The following is a 25,760-nucleotide window of genomic DNA, read 5'->3' on the forward strand; positions in this document are numbered from 1 at the left end:
CTCCACCATTGGCGACTGTGTCTTCAGTTGCCTAGGCCCTAAGCTCTGGAATTCCCTCCCTAAACCTCTCTGCGTCACTACCTCCAACTCCTCCTTTAAGACGCTCCTTAAAACCTACCTCTTCAACTGTCCTAATATCTCCTTATGTGGCTTGGTGTCAAATTTTGTTTGATAACACTTCTGTGAAGTGCCTTGGGACATTTTACTATGTTAAAGGTGCTATATAAATGCAAGCTGTTGTGGTTGAATTAACTGATATCAGCCCAGGCAATACTAAGGATGGTACAGGTGTTACAATTGGTCTCATCACAACTGTACTAGGGAGGGGGGAAATATCAGCTTGGTTGCTGTCCCAGTAACCCCGTCCACACTTGTGGATGTTGGGTGAGGGCAGGATTGGGATGTCCTCTATGTCCCACCATGTAGGTCAATTTCTGTTCTAATTCACAGATAGGTGAATTTTAGAGGGGGAAAACTGGATGAATGCAAGTCTTCAATGAGCTCTTATCTCGGTCGCTCCCATTGCCACTCTCCCAGAAAGAAAAGTTGAACACAATAAAGCACTTTAAAATGAGGGTACAAAAGAAGTAAACTGACCAAAAGAGTTTAATACAAGTAAAAGACCAATGTACATTATTGTCATTAATAAACCAAGGATACAATTAGTTGGCACTGTTGGGTACCGTTCAGTCAGGAAGTGAGTTCTGTGATCAATAATTTAATGTTTTTAATAGATAAAACTGGTTGACAGTGATTGGTGGCCACCAGTGTTTTTCTGGCATAAATAAAAATGCAACAGGGAACCTCTGACTACTCAACTCATGACTCAACCCACACAACAGTTTTTCTAATGCCATTCAAGAGTTTACAGGTCTCTTTCAAATAACTTGAACATTTTCCATTTTTAATTGTTCCCAAAACCATAATCTCTAATTCTTGACTAAGTTAAAAAGCAGCATCACAAAGGACAGGACAACAATGAGTAATTGTTGCTGAAAATAAACTTAAACTGAGTAGTGTTTATTTACAGAACCTGGTTTCACAATAAATACAGGGAGGGCTTCTAAAGGCTGCATCAAGTACTTTGCAAATAAGAGACTAGTTGTAAACAGCAAGGCACTTTATGGCAGCATAAGAAGAAAGAAATAGGAGAGTAGGCCATACGGCCTGTCGAGCCTGCTCCGCCATTCAATATGATCATGGCTGGTCTTGTACCTCAACTTCACTTTCCTGCCCTATCCCGATATCCCTTGATTCCCTTACAGTCCAAAAATCTATCAATCTCAGTTTTGAATATACTCAACAACTGAGCATCCACAGCCCTCTGGGGTAGAGAATTCCAAAGATTCACAACCCTCTGAGTGAAGAATTTTTCCTTATCCTGGTCCTAAATGGCTGACCCCTTATCTTGAGACTATGCCCCCTAGTTCTCGACTCTCCAGCCAAGGGAAACAACCTCTCAGCATCTACCCTGTCAAGCCCTTTAAGAATTTTATACGTTTCAATGAGATCACCTCTCATTCTTCTAAACTCCAGAGATTATTGGCCCATTTTACTCAATCTCTCCTCATAGGTCAACCCTCTCATCCCAGATGCGTACACATCTCTCTTAATTCGTTAGGGTCAAAAGAACATATCAAGGAATGGGCGAAATTATAAAACATGGCTTAATAAACAGTGCATGCCAAGCAGCTGTGAGTTTGCTATTGTTGCTAAACCGGGCCTGTCCAATTGCTGTTTTAATTGTAGACATACACCCACACAGCCACCTTTCGATGACAACAGAAATATAAGACTGTGAACACCACTTCAAAGCTGCAGCCTTCAGACTATATTATTATGGAACTTATGAACCATCGTAACTGACCAAATTTCACCTCTTGGATGGAGACGGTAATGATTTGCACAGCACAATTAAATCATAATCAAAGACATGTTTGCATAGTGGTCCATGAACACATGTACCTTTTAATGCACTATAAAGGTGTTCAAAAAATAATCTGTAAACTAAATGAAAGTGTTACACGGAGAGATAGAGAATAACAAAGTTGCAGCTACTGTAAACATCCCCTGAGAGTGCTAACTATGGGGTTGAATAGAGACTAAACTGTGGCTAAACTGTGAGGTGGACTTGGCATCTGAAAGACCCGAATCATCAGAAGAAAGCCTCTCAGAATCAGTCATTAACAGAAAGCAGCCTGCAGTGGGAGACAATTGCAACGGTGACAGGATCTCTCGTGCAGCAGCTCATTGTGAAGTTGCCTAATCAGGGGACCATTTGCCGCAAGAGCTTGAGTCGCAGCACGAAGTAGAACAAAGTCAACATTATGACAAATTGTACAATTAGCCAGAAGGAGCCAGAAACTCCCTGAAGCAGATCTCAATCATCTCTTATTTTAAGAACAAGGAATCGGTTTTATTTCTGGACTACATTTTTGATTTATACAGTGCAGGGATTTGTTTGTATGGTAAGACTACAGCATGCATTTCAAAAGTGTTGTCTTGACAATTTCTTAAATGTTGTGTGGGTACAATTTGGTGCCGATTTGAAAATCTGATCATAATTCAAAATGTTGTCAACCTAAGGCTTGTGCATGGTTATATTTACATGAGTGTAAGATGCTAAGTTGGAAAACTACTTATACATTTAATATACATTTATTTGTACAAATAAAGGCTAAATATAAATTAATATACCTGCGTGGCCTTATAAGACTTTCTTTTAAAAATTACAACTTTAATATGCATTGACTTATTCTAAAAATAAGGCTGCATGACTTTTTAAAGTTTTGTTGAGCTCAAAAAAGAAAGGTATACAAGGTTGGCCTGTATGATTAATGATAAAAATGGATGCATGTTTATACTGTTCTGTGCCTACTATAAGTTGTTCTTACTTTGGAATTCATAAAAAAAGTAAAACCACTATAAAGTGATGGGGTACGCTTTGTAATGTGAAGAATAAGGTGGAAATACATTTTCATTGTATTTTTGTTTTAAAAAATAATGAAAGATTAAGCATAGGAGTAGAAAGTGATGCAGGGTTATTTTAATGGTAGCATTCATATCAGAGCAATGCTAGCTGGGTAGCCATTTTGTGATGGGTAGCCATTTTGTTGAATCCTTATTAAGGTAAAACTCTTAATTATCCAAATTAATGGACTATCCCCCAGTGAGATTAAGAGTACAATGTACACACAGCGGCACTGAAAACCAGCCAGTGTAGAGCCCTCATGTTAACTGTAGATCGATCCATAATTTTGCACACTTACTAGAGTTACACGTTTGCTAAAAATAAACATAAAATATTATGTAATGGGAAAGCCTCAATTTTTGAGATGCTGTTTTATAATTCAATTAATGGCCAATTTGTGACTACGTACTGAGCTTTGAAATGATATTTGCACTAACTAACAAACAGATAAAGATCTTGACTACTGTAGTAAGGACGAGAGCATGAGCTACTGACTAGCTCATAAGTAAAGGCAGCACATGGTCACACAGCCTCCCAAGTTTGATCTCTGGTCTGAGATGGGTTAGACAGTCTCAGCTGCATCAACAGTTAGGGCACTGCATTTTGTCTCAGGAGCTAAAAATTCAGCCGGCTTCCCACTGTTGATCACTATCCAGAGGCTCCTGCTGGAAAGTTCATGGGACAATGGGGAAGGATATCTGCTGCGATGCCCTCCATGATCAAATAGCCGGCCAACATTCTCTAACCAAGCTCACGTATAAAGAATGGGTGAGGTGCCAGGGGACTGCCAGCATCTGTGGAACAATGCAAACATGGATCACTGCCTTCAAAAAGGGAGGGGAGAAAAGTAAAATAATGGGGGTTATGAACTTCAAAATTATACATTTAAAAAAGTTCTCATTTTATTAAATTTATTGGAACAGATTCCGAGCTAAAAGAACGGGAAAGAGTTTAACAGGTGACCCCTGGATGGAGAACAACACTTTCTGATTGGATTAGAGTGGCTTCTAATTAGTTAAACCTACTCCTCTTTTCTGTCTTGTGGTGAATCTGTCTTGCACAGTTGACCTATTTTTTAAAATTCTCAGAATTAAACAAACACATTGCTGAACAAGTCCATTAACTAATCTAAAAGAAACGAACGTCATTGCTATTATTTTCAATGCATGCTGTGGAGCTGCTGCATGAAACAGGAGGCCCAAAACAAAATCAGATGCATTCTCACCCATCAATTTGGTTTCCTTCATCTGCCTGGCATTGTCTGCACTGATGAGTTAAAATTAAAAGAAGTCCAAATTGATTAAAAATAAAATCTGCACTTCAAATGTGCACTTTTTTTTCTTTTGTTCTATTAGTTTATTTTATAAATTTGAGTGGCAGCACCAAAGCTGTCAACATCAATGAAATGACAATTATATAAGAGTGTTAAATACTGCAAGCTAATTTAAATACAGGGACCTGTGTTCAAGAGTGATCAGCATCAAAAGAAGTCATTCTTCACAATGGGAATGGCCATTCCTCATAAATGACTTTGGTAGGACTATGGCACCAGAAAGGGACAATGCCAGCTGTCAAGGGAGAGAACACTGAGTAGGAGGGCAATCCACGGACAGGAGGTCAGGAGGGCAAGGTCAGAGAGGAGAGGGTCTGTCAGTTTGTGCTTGCAAGTCTCCACATGAGGCCCTTGGCCCGGGATGAGATTTACCATCTGGGTCGTATTGCCAAATTAGATATGCACAGGTCCAGTCATTTAAAGAACAAAAGGAATCTACATTTACAGACAAGTCTACATGTCTGAGGTTACTATTACTGTAACAAAAGAGGGAATATTGCTATTCCCAAGAAAGTGTATCCCAGATCTTGAAATCTGCCCTTGAATATAGAATGGCATGAAATGCAGAGGAGGAGAAAGAAAGAAAAATTGTGTTCATTTTTTGTGTGTATGTCTCTGTGTTTGTGTTTGTCTCTGTGCCTGGCTATGTGTCTGTGTGTCTGTCTGTGCCTGTCTATATGTCTGTGTCTGTGCCTACGTCTATGTCTATGTCTGTCAATGTATCTGTATGTCTGTGTCTGTCTATGTATCTGTGCCTGTGTTTGTCTCTGTGTATGTCTCTGTGCCTATAAATTTGTGTTATTAATAACACACATTAAAATCTATGTACAAGCATCACAAATTATGCAGCAACAGGTTAGTTTTTAACAGGGTAAGAGTGCCCTCTTGTGGATTATTTTATGAGGGTGACTTGATAACCTGTGAAAATGTTAAATCACATACTAAAGGGATTCATAAATTAAAATCCAAATAGAAATAGTTGTATTATTTAAAAGAAGATTGTGTAAAATATATAATGTATATGTTTAAATACAACCCTACTCAAAATCCAGTTAATTTAAGGAGCGCTTTGGGACGTTACTGTGGGAACAGCATGTCTGATTCGCGGGTACTTGCAACGTTGACAGAGTTATGGGCAACGTGGGATAATAGTCTCTGCTCTACACCCAACCCTCACCTGTAGCTTCTCAGAGCTGCTTCTAAACAATAGAGGCCACGTCCTGGAGACTGCTTCAACAGACGGGGAAGGGTAGTCAGCAGTTAATGTTGCTGATGAAGAGAGGTCCCTGCCCTCCAGTTTGGAATGATTTAATACAGTGGAACTGCAGAGAGACCTTTTCAGTTGGTCAATGGCAGCAAAGACACAACAGCAAAGATTGTGGCCCACAATGGGCACAACTATGGCACAAAGTAAATTGTGATTGACTCCAACTGAATGTTATTAAGGGAACTCACTACATATTTCCGCACCCATGAGGACGGCCTCAACCGGGATCTTGGGTTCATGTCACGCTACACGTTACCCCACCAGCGAACAAATGTTATCTGTTTTTAATATAACGGGTCAGTTGCTGTCTTTTCTATGTTTCTACCTCTCTATCTCTGTTTTTTTTTGTTTGTTTTTTTTTTTGGTGATTTGTATATTCTGTGAGACCTGGCAGGTAACACCTGTCTGTCTGCACACTGATTGCCTTGGCAACGGGCAGTTGAAACAACTATCTGTACTCACCAAGCATTGTTCTGTGAATTATAAATGCGATTTCATTTCGAGGATCTCATTTGACATCGTTCACCTGACGAAGGGGGAAGCCTCCGAAAGCTTGTGAATTTAAAATAAAATTGCTGGACTATAACTTGGTGTTGTAAAATTGTTTACATATTTCTCCTTCAACTAGAGCGCTCTTGATGGATTGGACTAGCTGCCAATCTCCAGAAAAGAAATAGATACATATATATAAAATTTTAAAATCTTATGTCTGTGCGCACGTTGGCCTAGAAATTGGTTGATGCCAGGCCCATTTGAAAAGAATAAGAAACGGGTGCCAAAGTGTCCAATATGGTGGGCAATATGTGCGAAAAAGAGGCGTCAAGGGCAAATAAGGGGCTTAGCACTAGTTTGAGGCCCCCTTTGCAAAATTGGTCTGCCTTGAACACAATCACCATCAAAAAGGTAAGTTTGTTAAAAAATACTTACCTGAATGTGGAGCCAAGAGGAGAAGGGGTGTTTCACCTGGCTCCGCTGCAGTACTGAACATCATTGCCAGCTCCCACTAGGCCCCCTCCTGATCGCCCCCCCCCCCTTCCCGATCACCCCTCTCTCTCCCGATGGCTTTCCCCATCTCTCAATCGTCCCTTCCCTCTGGATCGCCCCCTTACTCTCGATCACCCCCTCCCTCCAAATCACTTCCCTCCCTCCTGATTGCCTCCTATACTCCCAGGACCTACCTGAAGGCCACTGCCGGCAACACAGCAGACCGAAATCCAATGCCGATTCACAGGCGAGCTGCCTGGGGATGCGCAGCGTGTGTCCGCAGCTCGCCAATCTCATTTAAATGAGGCCAGATGCCCACTGTTGGGTGTGCCACGAGACTACCCATTCTGGTGCAGGAATCGTTCCAATTTCTAGGCTCCACGTGTCTGTACAACCTGATTTCCAGTTGTCATATTTTTGACACACTTTTTGTGTTAATTTTTTTCCATTATAAATTCCTACGTCCACATTTATAATGGGTATTGCCTCTGTAAACTTATCACTCTGATTGTGTAATCAGGCCAATGAGTTCCCATAAATCACTCAAAATGCTTTCTGAGAATGTTTTTCATTTACCATTTTTTTCTCAATGACTGAAATTTTTTATGTCCAAAATAAGGGTTTAAACAAAGAAAAAAAATCAATAAATTACATATTTCACAATAACATGATTAAAATTATCTGCTGAATTGTCTTTTGTGTTTTTTAAATGCCTCCATTAAACTTTTACTTGAAGGCCTCGGCCTCTCCTAAAAGCTTAGGTTTGGTATTTTTGCTCAGAGCTGTGATGCTGTGAGCTGAATTTGGATTGTGCAGTATATTTAATTTGCTAGGATGCATCAGTACCATTCAGTCAGTTACAAAGTAACATAGTAACAGCTTCAGACAGGAGAAGATCTTCAGCCCATCTAGCCCACCTATACACAGTATTTCCCTAGTGCATTTTTAATAGCCCTGAATCCGATTTGTTGATAAGAACCTGTCTAGTTCCTTCTTGAAACCCATTAAGATTTCTTGTTCCATCATCAATGCCAGTAATTTATGCCATATACTTTACCACCCTTTTGATAAAAAAGTTCCTCCTGCATTTCCCATTTTCTATTATTGTTCTTAATTTATAAAAAGATTCCTTGTGCTTAAATTCTGTACACAGCAGAAAAGCTTCCTTAGATCCAATTTGTCCAAACCTATCGTAATTTTAAACACTTCTATCACCTCGCCTCTTGATTTTCTCTTTTCAATGGAGAAAAGACCTAGGGGAGTTAAACCTTTCTACATATGTCATTCCCTTAAGCTCTGGGAATACTTTTCATTAGATTCTAGCAATTCCTACTCAGTTCTTTTTCAAAATGAATTGAAGAAGAGCTAAAGGACAAATTTCAAAAGCTTTATCCAGGTAAAGTTTATATTAGGAGTTTTTCTTAAACATTGAAGCTGTGTATGTCTGTGTCTATGGGGTAGATCTTGACTTTGTGCAGTTATGTAAAATGGGTGATAGTGAGTTGGCAGCCAGTTTTACATCTCTGCCAATTTTTATTTCCATTGAAGTCTGTGGAAATTAAAATTGGAGGTGATGTTAAACAGACTGCTGACTCGCTATCACCTGTTTTATCGTAAAAAGTCAAGATCTACCCCAATGTGTCTATGGCTCTTTGTGTGAAAGAGAGGGGAGAAAAAATGAGTGATTCCCCTCACTGCAGTTGACAGGGCCCTCAACTGTGTCTGCCCCATTTCCCGCACTTCTCCCCTCACCCCTTCCCCTCCCTCCCAGAACCACGATAGGTTCCCTCTCGTCCTCACCTTCCACCCCGCCAGCCTTCACATTCAACGTATCATCCTCCGCCATTTCCGTCACCCCCAATGTGATGCCACCACCAAACGCATCGTCCCCTCCCCTTTCAGCATTCTGAAGGGACCGTTCCCTCCATGACACCCTGGTCCACTCTTCCATCACGCCCAACATCCGGTCCCCTTCTTACGGCACCTTCCCGTGCGAGCGGAGGAGATGCAACACCTGCCCTTTCACCTCCCCCCATCCTAACGTTCAGGGCCCCAAACACTCCTTCCAGGTGAAACAGCGATTTACTTGTACTTCTTTCAATTTATTATATTGTGTTCGCTGCTCACAATACGGTCTCCTCTGCACTGGGGAGACCAAACGCAGATTGGATGATCGCTTTGCTGAACACCTCCATCAGTCCACAAGCGTGACCCTGACCTTCCGGTCGCTGGCCATTTTAATTCCCCTTCCCACTCCCACTCTGAACTCTTGGTTCTTGGCCTCCTATACCGTTTCAGTGAAGCTCAACGGAAGCTCGAGGAACAGCACCTCATCTTTCAATTAGGCACTTTACAACCTTCCAGACTCAGCACTGATTTCAATAACTTCAGATCATAACCACTGCTCCCATTTTTTCAGACAGATCTGACGAAAGGCCATTGACCTGAAACGTTAAATCTGTTTCTTTCTCCACAGATGCTGCCTGACTTGCTGAGTATTTCCAGCATTTTCTGTTTTTATTATAGTGTATTGATCACACTTGTTGCTTGTGTTTTGTGTTCTATAAACTTCAGGAAATGTATTAATCTCATAGAGAGAGAGACTCCGGTCAGAGAAAGGAGGGTGTGTGAGAGAGGGAGAATGACTTTATGCTAATAATTCAATTTATAAAAAAAAGTTGAACTTTGAAATCAACTACTTCTCCCACCCACTAGCAACTAAGAGACAGAGAGCGAGAGCAAGATAAAGAGGGCAGCAGGCAGACAGCTTCTTCCTCATTCCTATATGCTTTCTTAAAAAAATAAGTAAGTTGAACTTTGAACTTTGAAAGCAAACAAAGCCTCTTTGAGGAGAACAGAGGAAAAGGATTTAGGAGAGGGAGGGCCAGAGGGAACAAGGTTGAGGGGGTCTTTGGTTCCTCACCACTCATCCCTGGGGACAGTGAGTTGGACTGGGGGCAATAGATGGAGGGTTAAGATTAAGAACATAAGAACATAAGAAATAGGATCAGGAGTAGGCCATTCGGATCCTCGAGCCTGCTCCGCCATTCAATAAGATCATGGCTGATCTTCGACCTCAACTCCACTTTCCTGCCCTATCCCCATATCACTTGATCCCCTTAGTGTCCAAAAATCTATCGATCTCATTCTTGAATAGACTCAGTGACTGAGCATGCACAGCCCTCTAGGGTAAAGAATTCCAAAGAGTCACAACCCTCTGAGTGAAGAAATTCCTCCTCATCTCAGACTTAAATGGCTGACCCCTTATCCTGAGACTATGCCCCCTGGTTCTAGATTCTCCAGCCAGGGGAAACAGCCTCTCAGCATCTACCCTGTCAAGCCCTCTCAGAACCTTATATGTTTCAATGAGATCACCTCTCATTCTTCTAAACTCCAGAGAGTATAGGCTCATTCTACTCAATCTCCCCTCATAGGACAACCTCTCATCCCAGGAATCAATCTAGTGAACCTTTGTTGCACCACCTCTAAGGCCAATATATCCTTCCTTCGGTTAGGAGACCAAAACTGTACGCAGTACTCCAGGTGTGGCCATGTACAATTGCAGCAAGACTTCCTTACTCTCGTACTCCAACCCCTTTGCAATAAAGGCCACCATACCATTTGCCTTCCTAATTGCTTGCTGTGTTTCATGTACAAGGACACCCAAATCCCTCTGAACACCAACATTTAATAGTTTCTCACCATTTAAAAAGTATTCTATTTTTCTATTCTTCCTACCAACGTCACATTTCCCCACAAGAGTGAGGTGAGTTACAGTGGAGCAAGAGGGAGAGGAGGATACAGGGGTTGAATAGATCATTGCAACAGAAAGAATTAGGAGTAGTTCAAGGTAGGACTATCTTCTGTGTTCAGTTTCAGAAGTTCAAGTTTAAATTGAGGTAACTACACATTTGTTTATTCTTTTCTCTCCATTGCTTCTTTCCTTCCATTTTCATTTAACATTTGGTGTTTCATTTTATCTTTGTTATTTCAATCTTTTTTCTTTCATTCTCTTGTGTCATGATGATTTATGAACTGCTAGGTCCAAGGTAATGTAATTTCAAGATAAAGAATGTAGATATCCCGGTGTTTTTCTTGATTTACCTTTGGGGACAGGGAGAAACTTTGAGAATTTTTCTTCCAGAGATTAAATGAGTAGGATACAGTCTATGACCAAATAATTTGTACGTGGTCTGTGAAAAGAATGGGCCGATGGGTCAAATGGAGTTTTCATATTCCAACACATTTTATGTTATTTCTATTTTATTTTTTTCCCGCATTTTATTTATCAATTTTATCTTTATTCAATTTCACTTTCATTTCTTGCTTACATATTCCTATTTAATCTTCTTTCTTTCATATTTTCTTTCTATTGCATTTTGATGTTCTTTGACTTTGTTCTCTATTTCTACTCTCTTTTGCAGAGTCTGTATTTAATTTTCCTATAAGACTAATTTTTCTCAATTGGAGGAAATTCCAAGCACGGATTATCTCTCCTCAATCAGGCACAGCAGGTGTAGCCACCTGCAGTAACAATGTGGCTTTAAACAGAGGCTGCAAGTCTTCAAACAGTATCATTAAGGCTTTGACACAGGGTAGAAACTGTTGCAGCAGCAATACAGGTTTGAGGGGAAAACAGGAAACAGTGCAGCAGAAGCTTTAAAATAAAAAAAAGCTTTCAAATAACTAACCAAATGGAAAAATTTTAAAATGAACTAAATTAATGATTGAACTACAATCATGCAAAAAACTATAAAACTTACAGATGCTGTGACTACATCGTAAGCTAAGCAATAAAATTCATCCATTCAAGATTGAACAATAAAGAGGGAAAAGAGAATAAACAATCATCAACCTCAAACTTGGCTCATAACCTGAGAGTTACTTGCACCCAGCTTGAGTTTCCCATGGCTCATCCAGGTATATTAAACAGGAGCCTGGAGCAGTCCAAGCTGCAAGCTTCACGCTGGCCGCACCAATTCTAACGGATGTCAGGAGATATTCTTGTAACAGGGCAAGATGGGCAATGCCAGTGTTTCCTCCCTTCTGGTGGAATGCACAGCTATTGTGAGGCACCCATCTAGCAGCCTGGCCAAGAGCTGATGAAACTCATTACAACAGTGGCAGGTGAATTTGAGTATCCAGCAGCCCTGAGACCCAAACCTGTGACCATCTGGTTATGAAGCCAGTGTTATGCTCACATGACCCCCACCAGCCTGCAGGGGAGACCATTTTATTTTTGTTCATATCTATTGTTCAAACCCGTCAAAAATGCACATTTTCTGAACGTTTATTTTTAATATAATCTACATATTGAGCATTTCTAGTGTGTATGCAAGAGCTGGCCAATTCAGTGAAATGTTAGAAGTGAGATTTATGATCAAATTCAGTCAGGCAATTAGATTATAAATCTAATTAAATATATTAGGGTAATGTTTACAGTTTTGTGCTTCCGGAATCAAACTTCACCTGTGATGGGAGCATGGAAGTTAGAGAGCCCCCACACAGTTTTCAGACCATTCATTTACTAAATTTTTTATTAAAATTAATGGATGGAAAATTATGCAGGTACACTGAATTCCTTAGAGGTAAAATACTGTATACTATACAAATGAAATTTCAAGTGGGGTTTGATAATCAGGCTTGGGCTAATCAGTGGGATATGGTGGTAGGCGGCTCTGAGTCAGGTATTATGGCTTTTCATGGCTCAAGAAAGGATCTCAAAGTTATTTATTGGTAAACACAAGGGAGATCTCTCCCAATTGTTGATTCATATTGGCACTCAGGGATTCTGGTGGATACCATCTAAAGCTTGGACGTGGTTCTTTGGGACTTTGCTGAGAAGCGGAGAAGGGCACTTTGGTCCTTCTTGTTTTCCTTCAATGACAGCAAGGTCCCGATGCAGGTTAAGCTTGTGGTGTACTAAATATGCATCCAAACAGTTCTAACTGGTTCTGAACTCCTTGGCATGTAATTAAACGGTTTCCATTGCCCATGTCTGAAGTCCAGAACGGTGAGGTGGTTTTGTGTCAAAAAGGAGAAAAGGTCTCAGGGAGGGAGGGCTTGAACCTATGCTGACCTGCCACTCAGGGTCCTGGAGGGGGTCTCAGCCTCCTGATGGTACACCTCTTTGACAAAGCCCCTCACATGCAGACCTAGCTTAACACCCTTATTTAAAAAGGGTAGTAGGCAGAAGGCTGGAAATTATAGACCAGTTAGCCTAACATCTGTGGTGGGTAAAATTTTGGAGTCTATTATTAAGGAGACAGTAGCGGAACATTTGGATAAACATAATTTAATAGGACAAAGTCAGCATGGCTTTACGAAGGGGAAGTCATGTCTGACAAATTTGCTTGAGTTCTTTGAGGATATAACGTACAGGGTGGATAAAGGGGAACCAGTGGACGTAGTGTATTTGGACTTCCAGAAGGCATTCGACAAGGTGCCACATAAAAGATTATTGCTCAAGATAAAGAATCACTGGATTGGGGGTAATATTCTGGCATGGGTGGAGGATTGGTTATCTAACCGGAAGCAGAGAGTTGGGATAAATGGTACATTCTCGGACTGGCAACCTGTAGCCAGTGGTGTTCCGCAGGGGTCGGTGCTGGGTCCCCAACTCTTTACAATCTATATTAACGATTTGGAGGAGGGGACCGAGTGTAACATATCAAAGTTTGCAGATGATACAAAGATGGGGGGGTAAGTAGAGAGTGAGGAGGACATAAAAAACCTACAAGGGGCTATAGATAGGCTGGGTGAGTGGGCGGAGATTTGGCAGATGCAATACAATATTGGAAAATGTGAGGTTATGCACTTTGGAGGAAAAATCGGAGAGCAAGTTATTATCTTAATGGCGAGAAACTGGAAAGTACTGCAGTACAAAGGGATCTGGGGGTCCCAGTGTAAGAAATTCAAAAAGTTAGTTTGCAGGTGCAGCAGGTGATCAAGAAGGCCAATGGAATGTTGGCTTTTATTGCTAGGGGGATAGAATATAAAAACAGGGAGGTATTGCTGCAGTTATATAAGGTATTGGTGAGACCGCACCTGGAATACTGCATACAGTTTTGGTCTCCATACTTAAGAAAAGACATACTTGCTCTCGAGGCAGTACAAAGAAGGTTCACTCGGTTAATCCCGGGGATGAGGGGGTGGACATATGAGGAGAGGTTGAGTAGATTGGGACTCTACTCATTGGAGTTCAGAAGAATGAGAGGCGATCCTATTGAAACATATAAGATTGTGAAGGGGCTTGATCGGGTGGATGCGGTAAGGATGTTCCCAGGGATGGGTGAAACTAGAACTAGGGGGCATAATCTTAGAATAAGGGGCTGCTCTTTCACAACTGAGATGAGGAGAAACTTCTTCACTCAGAGGGTAGTAGGTCTGTGGAATTTGCTGCCCCAGGAAGCAGTGGAAGCTACATCATTAAATAAATTAAAAACAGAAATAGACAGTTTCCTAGAAGTAAAGGGAATTAGGGGTTACGGGGAGCAGGCAGGAAATTGGACATGAATTTAGATTTGAGGTTGGGATCAGATCAAGCCATGGTCTTATTGAATGGCGCAGCAGGCTTGAGGGGCCGATTGGCCTACTCCTGCTCCTATTTCTTATGTTCTTATGTTCTTAAACCATTGGTGATGAATAAGTTTAGTATGCAGTATTGAACTTGGATCCCTAGAACATCGTGGTTACTCTACATCATAAGCCGTTCTGTGTATATGTTGTAACAGAGTGAAAGAGTTGTCTCTGAGATAGGTATACCACTTTAAGAGGCTGTTGACCTTAATTGCCTTTAATGACTCTCAGCCTGGAGAATAAAAGGCTGGGAAATGATTCAGTGAGGGAGGGGATTTTGAGGAGGAAGGGTTTGGGAATGATTGGGCTTGTTTAGTGCTGTAAGTAAAGGCCCATTGGAGGTGAATAAATTATGCTGGTTTGGAGATTCACTCTGTGTAGAGTTAACCACTGGGTCCTGGGCCTGCATCAGATTGTAACAGTGTCAACTTAGCTCATTTGATAGTATGGTTGCCTCTAAATCAGAAGATTATGAATTCAAGCCCCACTTGAAGCATATGATCTAGACCAGAGGTTCCCAAGCTGTTCTTGCAGAGTCTCCTGGGTGATTCATGCCCCATGCTTGCTGCAGGCAAATGTCTATTGTACAAGTGATGAGGACACTGAGACTGGGCATGACAGCTGCTGGGTGATTTGTGGTGGCTGGGTATGAGACAGTGCACTTGTTTATCCTGGGTTCAGTGCCTACCATAATTGCAGTGAGGTATGTAGCTACTCCTGAAGGTCTGCAGCCTCCAATTGGTGTGATTACTGTTCAATGGGGTATGTTGTGTATCAGTGCTGTGGTCAGCAGGATGGTGGCAATGCACTCACATTTTATAGTGAGTTCTGCTGCTCCTCATGCCAGTTGTGAGGAGTTTCTGGTACCTGCAGTCTGCCCATTGAGGGCTCAAACATGTACTTGTCAGTTATCTGATCAACTAGTCACTACCTTCCATGGGTGAAGAACAACAAAAACTTGCATTTATAGTGCCTTTAATGTAGTAAAATGTCCCAAGGTGCTTCAAAGGAGCATTAGACAAAATTTGAAACTGATCCACATTAGGTCAAGTGATCAAAAGCTTGGTCAAAGAGGTAGGTTTTAAGGAGTGTCTTAAAGGAGGAGAGAGAGATTTAGGGAGGGAATTCTAGAGCTTAGGGCCTAGACAGCTGAAGGCACAGCTGCCAATGGTGGGGTGAAGAAAATTGGGGATGTTCAAGAGGCAAGAATTGGAGGAATGCAGAGATCTGAGGGTTGTAGGGCTAGAGGAGGTTCCAGGGAGGGGTGAGGCCATGGAGGATAAGAATTTTAAATTTGAGGCATTGCTGGACTGGGAGCCAATATAGGGTAGTGTGCACTGTGGTAAAGGGAGAATGGAACTTGGTTCTGGTTAGTATGGCCAGCAATATTGGATGAGCTACAGTTTATGGGAGGCTGGCTGAGAGTACATTGGAATAGTTGAGTCTGGAGGTAACAAATATTGATGAGTTTCAGCAGCAGATGGGCTGAGGTGGAAGTAGATGATCTTTGTGATGGAGAGCATATAGGGTCCAGTTGGATCCAAGATGAAACACTTAGCAATGGATGATCGGAACCTGGTCAGCCATCCAGTCACTGTGCTGCTAAGTTGCATGGTTTTAGCTGGTTAATCTTCATTAGTACCCCTGTGTACACTTATGCTTTGTTCTTATGCTGATTCTCACTGAAGGTGCCTTGACTTAGCTAAGTGAGGTGCATCTCTGAGCTTTTTATTGTGCACTCTATATCAGCAAACATAAACTTCTACCCTGATAGATTTTTCAGTTGCTTGGTTTGAAGAATCTTAATCAGGTGTCAGATACCTAAATAACCAAAAAAATACATTAAAAAAAAAAGTTGTGTTTTTTATATATATATATAACGCCATCATGAAAGGGAAATCACTAATATGAATGGGAGAATACAGCCAGGGCTAGATTTTCCTCCAATCCTGTCCCACAGTGGGTGGGATAGTAGTGGAAAACAGGGGAACATAGGATGGTGAGACCTTCTGATGCACCTATGCCTGGACCTCCAGTTTCTTTCCCTGTGCTAGTTGGGACTGCTACTGAGGACTCTGTCACTGCCCTGCTGCATATAAATAGTGGTGGGGAGGCAGGACCTGGCAAGCTGCCCATTTCCCAATTTTCTGCTGCTGTCTGAGAACCAAAGGGACCACCAGGAGAAGAATGGCAGTTATCCCTGGTGAAGAGGCAGCAGACTGCCCCCCCAAGTCTCTGGATGGAGGGAAAAAGCCTACAAGTGGCCTCTGTTCCCTCCATATGGGCCCCAAATATTTACCTGCTGAAAGCCTTGGTGCAGTCTGAGAGCTTTAGTCAAATCTGTACTGTGTTCTTTGGGGCTTTGCTGCCCTTTAAAGCTATCCCCATCTCTTCTGATGCTAAGGTGCTGTCTCATTTCTCTCCTTTGCAGTGGCAGAGATCTGGCTGGGAGCCCACCCGGTATCCTTGCTATCTCTGTGCAATCCTCCAGCCTGATTGCTCTGAGGATTCCTCCAACTCCAGCCCATTGTGCATCCATTCAGCTGCCTGGGTCCTAATCTCTGGAATTCCCTCCATCAACCTTTGTTCCTCCTCCTTTCTTTTCCTTTAAGCTCCTCCTTAAAACCTACCTCTTTCACCCAACTCGTAGTCACCCCTCTGAATAAATCCTTTGGCTTGGTGACAATTTTGTCTGATTACACTTCTGTGAAGCACCTTGGGACATTTTTCTATGTTTAAAAGTGCTCTATAAATGCATGATGATGTTTCATTCTGACCCAGGTCTGAAATTAGCAAGAGCTTGGAGCTCTGCAACAACTGAATTCTGGGAAACTGGACAGAAACCAACACGTTTTATCCAGTGTGCTTACAGTTTGACAAGGTCTAGGTGTTCACACTGTACGTTAGAACAGGATTTTAGCTAATAACGAGAACAACAGCACTTTCACAGTACTGTGGAACTGGGGTATGTTGCTGCTTTCTCTTTTTAAAATTAACTTAGTTTCCTGTGACCTGACTAACTCGATGTGTGAGGCTCAAAAAAAATGAGGGGCAGTGTTCCTGTATTTTGGTGGGAATCAATCTGTAAGAAGAAACATTGGGAAGTGTAGTGACTGAAGGAAGTGAAGAGCAATCAAATGTAAAAGATGATTTTTTTAAAAACTGTTCAGTGTCAAAGGCCTATTGTGAATTGTGGCTTCATGTTCTAGTCACTGACAGAGCTGGGGAATGAATGTCTGTACAGGTTAGCCAGTGGGAAACCTGGGGGGAAGGGAAAGAGGGTGAAACTGTGATTGCTAGTAATTGCTTTATCACCTCATTATTTTCTTTTACTCTGCTCCCTTCCCACCCCCACAAACTTCCTTTTATTGAAGAAGCAAATAAGTATCTTGTATATATCTAGGGGTAAATGCGAGAGATACCTTCTTGTCTAATCTAATCTCAGTTTGACTACAGTCTCAATGGCCGAAAAGCATTGTTAAATTAACATTTCTAAACATTTGCTAATAGCAAAACAAGGGAGCATCACTGACTATTGTTTTGCTAATGTCTAAGAGGATGTGCTAAAGACACAGCTCACAGTAAGCTGTATAGTGCAGTGCCCGTTAACCACTAGAGTATTCAGCATATCTTGGAAATGCTCATGTCTAACCTCTAGCATTTATTTAAAAGAAACTGATTACCTCAGATTCTCTGCAATCAGGTACTTCCTCCTGGTTGTGAAACCACCTGGTTTACTCTGGCCCCTTTATATTTTGAATGGGTCAGCACTGCCACCGACTGCAGCGTTACTGCCACACAAGCGCTGTGTAAATTTTCTGCTGCCTTTGCACAAATGAAAATTTGCCTCAGATTTTCCAGAGCTCATCTGGAGGCTGCTATGCCATTGGTGGCAAATATAAAAACTGTTGCCATGTTTCTGCCCTTGAGCAAGATTGAGTGCTCAGCCCGAACCATACATACCAACAAGCAACTTCCAGCTCGGTAAGGGCCTTCCCCAGCTATCGAGGAATTTCTGTAGCCAGCAAATAGTCACAATTCAGGATGTTACTCATTGTGCAGGTGTTTGTCGCCACTGATGCGGTAGAATCTGACTCACAATGTAAACAAGGCAGATTTTTTAAAAAGTCATTCTCAAGATATGAGTGTCGCTGGCAAGGCTGGCATTTATTTCTCATCTCTAGTTGCCTTTGAGAATATGGTGGTGGGCTGCCTTATTGAGCCACTGCAGTCCGTATGGCGAAAGTACTCCCATAGTGCTCCTAGCTAGTGAGTTCTAGGGTTTTGACCCAGTGACAATGAAGGAACAGCGATATATGTCCCATTCTACAACAATGAGAGATCTGGTATATTGCAGAGCCATTTCTTACTGAAATAAAAAGATGCTGAAAATGCACAGCATGTCCGTGAGCATGTCGGAGAAAAAAGATAAAGGCCAGGATTTTCCTTGCAGCGGCAGTCTTCTGATGGGGAGGGCAGGTCTTTCCCCACTCGCTGCCGACACTGCCTTGACCCTGGCACTAAAGCAACAGTATAACTGGAGTCAGGTGGGCAATATGTTTCTAAGTGCGCTAACGTTAGAGGTATAATATAAGACCACTTGCAGTAGTTGGTCTCACAGATCTTCACGTTTGTACTGGGAGTAGTATAACTCCAGCCAGGTGTAAAGCAACATTTTAAAAGTGCCCAGGTGATCCATTCTACCTCCTGGGACTTTAAAAGAATTAGAAAATAAGTTTTTAAAAGTTTGAGAAAGTTGGTGCTACCATCTGTGTTCACATTAGTAGAATAGAGGGCTGCAGGTGCGGCCAAGAATGCATGCACTGTGCTGTTTCGTCACTGACCTCAGTATGACCAAAGCGAATGCACCTATGGCAAACTACAGATCCCAGTGTAGGCTGTATCTGTAGTATGATTTTATTTAGTACTTAAAGGTAAGGCTATACCTATAAACCTCAATCATAGATCTCTGAGGGGATCTTACAAAAATGTTTCTATACTGCATTCTTTAGTAAATCATGTCGATGTATGGTCTCGGTGAAGAGCACAATTCATTCACACCTATGTATCACACATGTTGAGGCAGGGAAATTGAGGCAACAGGAACTGCTACTGGTGTCCCACAAAACAGGAAAAGAGCAAAACTACACACTTTACTTTAGAAGTGATGCGTATACTTGCCCATTTTAAACATTTCCATTTTCCGTGGCCTATTGTTAAACATCTATACAAATATGACAGTTGTTTTTTTTTTAAAAATAACCTTTCCTCATCAATCTACTGCTTGGTTTTTAGTGTGTAGTGTGGCATCCATCTGACACCAAGTGGTCAGAATTGGGATAAGCATGAGATGACACTGTCAACAGCAACTGTGCTTTGTATTGAGATTACTTGTAAGGTATGATTTTTGCAATAAAATAATGTACTGTCTGTTCCAGATATAAATACAAATATAATGCAATTTAGTAAGTGCAAATAAATATATACATAGATAGATGGCGAAATTTACATTGATTACTTAACGGTATGATTAAATGCATTTCCTGTTCACACACTTTATTTCCTGTCTGTCACGTTTGAGTATCCATCATACTCAGGCACTATGCAGTGGCTGACACCTTCCTCTTTGGTAAGAATACTGCTGTAAGTGTGCTAGGGTGGGAATTCCACCTGCCCAACAGTTGTCCGTCCTTCTCCGGGCCAGGGGAAAAACATCTGGCCTCTTCTAGAACTGACATAAAGTATCACTAGGGGAGTGTGAATTGATGGCCTGGGATTGATTGTACTCACTAGAGTGGTCCTTCCTAGTTTTTAAAAGGCTTGTGCTGGCCATGTTGTGTGCAGGCATTTCTTACGTCCAGCATCGCTATCATCGGAACTGTAACCTTTGACATCACTCCTGTCCCTTTTGAGGGTGGGGTCTTCCAGCATCTGTCAGACTTGATGCTGGATAATCACTACAGGGACACAAACAGGCGAGGATCCGCAGGAAAATCCTCCTTACTCTGTCTGTCTTTGCACATATTTGGTATTCATAAAACATTAACAAATCAGAATTGAACATGTCAGGCACCATAACCACCACCAATCGTTTAAAGTTAAAAGATACTAGAAAGCAAAAATGGACAGTCAGTAAAAGACAGCAGAAGGCAAACCAATCAGATACGTCCATACATTTAGTGAAGTTGGTTTGAGCTACCATTTTTAATATTACAGCTGAAAAGTTACAGGTAAAAAAAACACATAACATAAAAACCCACTAGAAATTAAATAATTGTAAATACAATACTATGCCTTTACACGGTTCTAAAAGCCTCAATGTTTTCTCCTTGACGCCTAGTCCTCCATCAGGACATGAGGCTCAATTTGTGGTGGTTGCCCCTTTTCATGCTCCATGTACAGTTGTCAGATTTTTCCATCACAGTTATTCTCCCTCCCCCCTCCTCCTCCTCCTCCACCACCACTGGGCCCTTCTTTACCTGGCCCAAGTCCTTCCCCACTCTGCCTCCAGTGTTCCAATGTGGCTGCTATGTTACAAAAGGAAATCTAAAGATAGCCCAGATTGACCCATTCCCATTGATAAATGAAAAAAATAGTTTTGTAAAATCCATCCTGATCACTCCAACCTTCAAAGATCCAGCCTAGGTCCTCTATTGTGACTACAGTATATATCGAAAAGATGACCCTGTGCCTCCCCTTGTGCATGTTCCATACACCAAAACATGCTTCAAAAAGACAGACTCAGGTTATCTCTTCCTGATATTGTGTGAAACAAATCTTTTCAAAAACTCTAGCTGCATCCAACAAACAGATGCTACAGCTCCACCAGAAAAGCCAGCTGTAGAAGGGGGAATTAAGTGGACCTTGGATATTGCCATTAGCCTTTCATTTCTTACAGACAACTAAGAAATCTGCCCTGGTACTATGCTCCCTTTGAATTTACAGGTATCGCAGCTCTACTCTCATTTCCAATTTCTATGTAGCTATCCAGTTCCTGGTTTTCTTTCTTTCACATTTAACATTGTTACAATGCTTTTAAAACTACTTTTCAATCATTGAACAAGCTGTCTCATCTCTATATGTACCAAATCCCCAATCTGTCCCTCCTCCATGCTACCAAACCCCCGTTCTGTCCCTCCCCTGTGCTACCATACCCCCCCTCAAACCCCGATCTGTCCCTCCCCCATGCTACCATGCCACCCCCGATCTGTCCCTTCCCCATGCGACCATACCACCCTCGATCTGTCTCCCCACCGTTACCATAGCCCCCAGGTCTGTCCGTCCCACGTGCTACCATACCCCGCCCCCGATCTGTCCATCCCCCGTGCTACTGCCATACTCCAACACCCCTCCCCCACTGCCACTGAACCCAGAAACTCTCCCAATATTCCCAAACCCCAGTATCCCTCCAATTTCTGTCAAATCACAAGAAAACCCCACACCTCTCCCCCACTACAAGCAACCCAAATAGTCTCCTCCACTATTGGGAAACTCTTGGATCACTCACTCCTGTGAAACAGCAGCATTCCCTTCCCCACTGCTCCAAAACCCCACACTCTGCATCCTGCTAAACCAAAACATCTCCCAAATCCCAGCAACCCTTTTCACTACTCCCAGACCCCATGATTCCACCCCAGATCTACCAAATCCCAGGAGCATGCCAGATTCCTACCAAGACACCACACTATTCCTAATCCCCAAAGCCTCCTCCTTACTATTAAACCCCATCACAAGCACTTTAAAATATTAAACCCCATTTATTTACAATTTTTACAGATAACTGAATTTAATTACCTTTCATTCTCCAGCACACCAATAACAATCTCTCACAATTTAGTTTTGGCTTGGTGGCTGTCCCTTTAAATCCAGTCATAATACAAGAGGGGTTGGATTTTTCCTTCGCTATGCTGCCTAAAATCAGCTGGGGCCTATGTCGTTGAAGGCACAGGGGCCAATGGTGAAGGGAAGGGGATGCACAAAAGGCCAGAGTCAGAGGAATGGAGAAGCATCAGATGAAGATCCTAAAGAAATTGCAGTGAATGCTGATGAGGCTGAGGAGTGTGATGAAGCTGGCCCAGTACCATCTGTCACTACTAGGCAAACATTAATTATTGAGGTATTCTCCTGAGAATCACCACCTCAGCAATCATATACCGACCTTTCATCTTCCTGACCTTTCTAATCCGACATCAATATGTACTAAACCTGTAAGTGTACCTACACCTTTTCTTCCCACTGGTGCTTACCCCTCCTATAACTTGGTGTATTTTGTGCTCTATTAGCTGTCCTCATGCTCCATCTGGGTGCTCGCCTTGCAGTGAGCGCCAGACAAGTGACTGACAACCAACTGTAATCAGAAGGCTCCTGGGACTGAGGTGAGTCTCAAACTGCATGTGCAGGTGGGCCTACTTCAGGCTACAGCTCATCCTCTGGGATTGTAAACAATTTTACAACACCAAGTTATAGTCCAACAATTTTATTTGAAATTCACAAGCTTTCGGAGGCTTCCTCCTTCCTCAGGTGAATGTTGTGGAAAATGTTGATTTTCTATTCACCTGAGGAAGGAGGAAGCCTCCGAAAGCTTGTGAATTTCAAATAAAATTGTTGGACTATAACTTGGTGTTGTAAAATTGTTTACAATTGTCAACCCCAGTCCATCACCGGCATCTCCACATCATCCTCTGGGATGGCAGCGGTCTACTCCTGCCAGCTTTCAGCCCTGCTCCAGCATGGCATCTGATATAAGGGGCTTGAACTGCAAATGGCCTAGGAGCTGTCATTCACTCCAAGGTTCGAAGGCTGATTGCATTCTCTCCATGCCTTGCATATGAACCCAAAACATGCAGGTGGTGGCCTCCTCCACATTTGTCACTTTATATTGGAAGCTGCATGTAACATTCCCTTGTGACTGCAACAACCTTTTGTGCTCTGGAATCATCCAGCATTTGAAAGCTGAGCCCCGCAGATCTGGAACCCTGTTGCCAGCACTATGGGGGCCTCCACCTCTTCCGACACCACTGTACCCAGTACTTCACCAACTGTGTTACCCTGAAACTCACTACCGATTTCCCCTGGGGTAGATGGGCCTGTGCTTGTGCTTGGTGGATGAGGAGGATGGTGGTGAGATGCCTGGAGATTGGGAGGGTGAAGTACAGGTCTTGTTTCTCCCTCTGTATCTGAAATGACATAAAAGAGAAATGACATTTGAAGGCTTTGTGCTAACAACTTCTGAAACCTTTAGAGTGGACTATTAGACAACAGGATCAAAAGAACCAAAGGCGATGTGAGGAAAAACTTTTTTACGCAGCGAGTAGTTATGATCTGGAATGCACTGCTTGAAAGAATGGTGGAAGCAGATTCAATTGTGGCTTTCAAAAAGGAATTGGATAAATACTTGAAAGGAAAAAAAATTGCAGGGCTACGGGGAAAGAGCGGGGGAGTGGGACTAACTGGATTGCTCTTGCAAAGAGTCGGCACGGGCTCGATGGGCCAAATGGCCTCCTTCTGTGTCGTAACCATTCTTTGATTCTAACAATCGAGCAGTTGCATAATTTCTTCTCTTGGAATGATAGCACTTCTAATTCTGTTTCTGAAGTGTCAGTGTTTGCACTGTGTTTAACCAACGCTCTGCTGGGAGGCCACTTCCTGCTTCCCTATCTCCGGACTCCTCTTCCAAATATCTCCCCTGAATTTGGGGGGCTCACTCATCAAATGGGGTAACCTGATGAATGGAAGCTGTGCCTCCTCTGGTCACAGACTTCTGCCTCTTACTGCAAGTAGCCTTCTCCACCTAAATTTCCACAACATTCACCTGAGGAAGGAGGAAGCCTCCGAAAGCTTGTGAATTTCAAATAAAATTGTTGGACTATAACTTGGTGTTGTAAAATTGTTTACACCTAAAACAAAGACAACAATTGATTAGGTGTCAAATCCTGTGTGACAAGTGACACCCCCAATCGTAACCCTTTCCCTTAGTCATACTAAAGGAGAAAGATGAGGCACTGAGCTAAGGATAGGGAGATTGGCTTGCCTGGTCTGAGGTGGGCATACTGAGGGCTCTCATTGCAACTTGGGGGAGGGCTGTAATGGGTGTCAAAATGAAGTGGTTAAGCATGTGAGGGAATGTAGTGCCTGTACCAGACTATATTTCTTTCTGGAGTGTGCCAGGAGAAGCAACACACGGTCCCCTCCCACCTTTGACCTTTTTGGTAAGAGTGTTAATTTTATTTGCAGCACTGAAGCCAACTCCTCACATTGCTGTCCACATTGATTGCCTGTGCCACCTCCTACCAGGATTTTCTCCCCAGGGTCTTACCACTTGTCTTACCACTTGCTAAAAACAATACATCCCTTCTCATTGGAACACATGCTTCATGCTGAAATCGTCAAAGGACAGTGCACAAATACCCAATGCACTATTTCCTGGCATTGCTCTTTAAATTTATTAAACACTTCGAAAATCTATGCTAAACAGCAAAAAACCCCCCACCAATTTCATTCAACAGCCACAGCCCCTTCCCTGCCTACAGACCTTTTAAGGCCTTGTACTGCTCAGATATTTCCTCGTCAGGGCCCAATAAGTTGCTCCAGGGCACACTGGGTTATGTCAACAGTCCAGATATCACACTCCAGGCGTTATGCTCCAAATGTCATACTCCAGATATCACACACTGTCGATTGTAAATTTCTGTATCATAAATAAATGGGAATAAGAATGTCTGCAACATCTTAATTGATCTTATTAGGTAATGCTGTAATGCCCCTAGTTCAATGAAATCAAAGGGTAACATTATAACAGTAACGGTAACGCCTGTATTCTTCCATCTTCCACAGGATGGCGCTGTTTCCTCTAAAAACAGCATTGCTGGAACTCCTGCCTTTCTTGCTGTAGAGGTCGAACCTTTCTCAGCCGGTTACAACAAACCCAGACATAAAGGACATAACATTTCTACCCACTAACCATAAGCAATGCCACGGGAGATTCGTCCAGCTGGTTAAGCTGTCGTGCTCCCAGTCCATTGAAATCAATGGGTAACTCTGTAACAAGGCTGTGACAGTAATGGTAACATTAGCTGGTCTTATTTGGGACATTTTTCTACATTAAAGGTCCTATATAAATACAAGTTATTGTTTTGATTTCCTCCACAGATGGTGCTACAGCCTCTGGAAAAAAAATGATATGTTATTCATATTTGCTAGCAGAACACTAGTGAGGGCAGAACACTATTGGAGCAGCCACATATACTTCAACCAGAGCGTGACAGAGCAGTAACAGAGTGTCGGATGAGGTCGGAAAACAAACTGAGAAAATTTGCAAAAATGACATTTAAACTAATTTGGCAGGGGGTTGGGCACCAGGGTGAAACATTAGAAAGGAGGAACAAGGTGCACAGAGGAGCAGGAGAGACAAATAGCACTAGAGTAAAGAATAGTTCAGAAATAGGAGGGATCAGACAGGGGGCAAATGCAAGGCAGTCTAAGACGAGTTTGGAGTGCATTTGCGTAAATGCACGTAGCATGGTAAATAAGGTTGGTGAGCTGCAGGCACAAATTGTCACATGGGACTCTGATATGTATATGAACTTTCAAAAGGCATTTGATAAAGTGCCATATAATAGACTTGTTAG

General features: G+C 42.3%; 1 long non-coding RNA gene across 1 annotated transcript; it reads left to right on the plus strand.

Moving 5' to 3' along the window:
• The first annotated feature begins 1,957 nt into the window (after nucleotides 1-1,957).
• LOC137333764 (uncharacterized) lies at nucleotides 1,958-25,216 on the plus strand. The gene is made up of 3 exons (XR_010965978.1): nucleotides 1,958-2,468; nucleotides 22,416-22,508; nucleotides 24,967-25,216. It is a non-coding gene; the product is annotated as an uncharacterized lncRNA (long non-coding RNA).
• The last annotated feature ends 544 nt before the right edge of the window (nucleotides 25,217-25,760 follow it).

This window comes from Heptranchias perlo, chromosome 2, assembly GCF_035084215.1.
Source record: "Heptranchias perlo isolate sHepPer1 chromosome 2, sHepPer1.hap1, whole genome shotgun sequence".
NCBI lineage: Eukaryota > Metazoa > Chordata > Chondrichthyes > Hexanchiformes > Hexanchidae > Heptranchias > Heptranchias perlo.